Source organism: Triturus cristatus, chromosome 2_1 (genome assembly GCF_964204655.1).
Source record: "Triturus cristatus chromosome 2_1, aTriCri1.1, whole genome shotgun sequence".
NCBI lineage: Eukaryota > Metazoa > Chordata > Amphibia > Caudata > Salamandridae > Triturus > Triturus cristatus.
This window is the reverse complement of record NC_140581.1, coordinates 1189726042-1189728928: the sequence shown is the minus strand read 5'-3', so window position 1 is coordinate 1189728928 and position 2887 is coordinate 1189726042.

Here is a 2887-nt window from a genome sequence, read left to right as displayed (position 1 = left end):
TTAAAAAAAATACTATATCAATTGTAAGCTTTTCATTGCATTATACACCCACATCTGCATTACAATACAAATCGCATTTTTAAACCATACAAAGCATAGCCATTATCCAAGGACTACTCCACACATGAGCAGTCATGGCTATCAAAAGAGAAACTTCTCAATTACTTGACATAATGATGTAATCTTAGTCATCGCCACGTTTGGAAGGATGTCGAGCACAGACCGCTCCATCTATGACAGATTGTAGTAGCAAATGCAATTGCAGGTATTGAAAGATTTGTCTCCAAACACATTTAGAAGTTGACAAACGATATTTAGTGATTTGAAACTAAAATTGTATCATATAATCCCACCTCAAGCGTTTTTTTAGGCATACAACATTCCTGAACATTGGAAACGGTTTGTGTTTCAGATGCCAGAAAAAAGCAATGCACACACGCATTTGGAAAAAAAAGTTTCTCTTGACCACAAACCTGAAGTAGGTCCGGCTGTTCCTAATGTGGGAAGTGCTGCAGCTCCTGCATGCAGAGACAATTGTGCCTGCAAGGCTCCCGTTCCTGCCTTCAAGTCAGGCAGGGTCAAAGCACGACGGAGGCAGCATAAGGCAGGCCTCGTGGTTATCGTGGACAGGCTAACACTGCTCATGCTGGGCGCAAGTCAGCCACTTCACCCTCCCCCAGATAGGCTCCATTAGCCAGCAGGAGCAGCAGGTTTCTATGACGGCGGACATAATTAAGAGTGCTGAAAAAGCCCAAAATACAAACAAAGCATTGCACACGCATTTGAATAAAAAAAGTAATCTTGTCCACAAACCTGATGCAGGTCCACTTGTTCCTAATGTGGGAAGTGCTGCAGCTCCTGCGCTTCTGTATGCAGAGAAAATTGTGCCTGCAAGGCTCACGTTCCCACCTCCAGGTCAGGCAGGGTCAAAGCACGATGCAGGCAGCATAAGGCAGACGGCCTCATGGTTCTCGTGGGCAGGCTGACACTGCTCATGCTGGACCTGCGTCAGCCACGTAACCCCACCCCAGATAGGCTCCATTAGCCAGCAGGAGCAGCAGGTTTGTATGACGGACACAATTAAGAGGGCTGAAAAGCCTAAAATATAAACATAACAACGATGATAGGATACTAAATTGAAAGTTAGGTCGCGAGCTCCTGACAGGGTGTCAGCGAGCTACCAGTAGCTCGCGATCGACTGGTTGGAGACCCCTGCTTTAGGGAATACTATTTTGAAATAGCAACTCCCATACCAGTGATCAGGCAACCTAAAATAGGCTTTGTTTCCACAAATATAATAAATTCCAGGAAATACTGGATCAGTTCCTCCTTTTAGTCCCCAACCCCCAATTACTAAGAAATTCCCAGGCACATGCATCAACCATTTTTGCGAGCGCAAATGGTGCGATTCGCAAAAATCGTCCGTTTGCGCCCGCAAAAAGGGCATTTGCGATGCATCAAGGTTCAAGGCACTCGCAATTTGAGAATTCGCAATTATTTGCGATTTCTCAAATTGTGATTGCATTTAAGGAATCGCAATTTGCGATTCTTTAAATGCTATGCAAGAACCACTTTAGAATAGCGATTTCGCAAATAGGGGATGCAAATTACCATGAAGTTGAACTTGATGGTAGTTTGCAAAAACTTTGAAAAATGCACTTTAGTGCATTTTTAAAAGTATCATGTTGCGCACACACATGCCCTTGGGGCATGTGTGTGTGCAACATGGGTGCACATCACTATTTCAGGGGTACAACAGGGTGTCATGTTGACAGCCTTGCACCCTTGAAATTGCATCCGCAATTTGCGAGTACCTATTGGTACTCTCAAATTGTGCATGCAATCTCCCATTCATTCCTATGAGCCTGTAGGCTCATAGGAATGAATGGGGAGCCATTCCTTAATTGCGACTCGCAGTTTGCGAGTCGCAATTAAGGAATTTGTAGGAATCGCTATTTTCTTTGCGATTCCTACATGCATAGGCATTCGCTCTTCCTTATTAGCGAATACTTAATTTTCGCCAATAAGGAATCGCTAATGGCTTGTTTGATGCATGTGCCTGTATGTTCACATTCACTGGAACCAATAAATACATTGTTGTATTCTGTTTTAAGTCTGTGGAGACAGATTTTCCCTTTCTTTCAGAATCCAGAGACATAGCAGCATGAGTCTTGCCAGTTGCCTAAAGATCTTCCCTTTCAGGCAATTTAGGTATCTGGGGTTTCGTTCAGAGGCCCTTCTTTGGAAATCCTGTCTCCTGTGTTATACTAAATTCAAAAATATATTTTCTTCTTCATGTAGTTTACAAGTTAAGTTGCGTTTATGTGCATCAGCTATATCTATTGTCTTCATTGTTAGAAAATATTCACCCATGAATTGGAAATCTCTAGTACTAAGGACAGGGTTCTTGCTTTTCCACATAGGAATTTCTGAAAATATTACATCTATTTGAATAATAATACTGCAGTTTTCCAGTTCTATAGAATAACTAGCTAGTATACTACGTGAAATACTATAGGTCAAGGGTAAATGATAATAAGTTACCCCTTCAGCTATTGAGTTTGGCAGTTTCATGCAAACATAACAATCACTAACTTCCATAGTTTCTACATAATGTACTAAGAGATTTTGCAAATACATTTAAATCAGTTTCATTCCTATCTACGGTGTGGTGTAAATCTAACTCATCTGGTGTTTCTAAGTCTACTCTATCTCCTTTAATATTTTCTACTTTTGTTTGTGCATTAGTACTATTCTGTTTGTCAGTGACCATCAAATAGGGAATGGCTATTGTTAATATTATCCATATTACAAGGACTAATATTAAACTACATATACAGATCCTACAACACTTCTTTATACAGATTTGTTTTGGTTTTCCATTCCA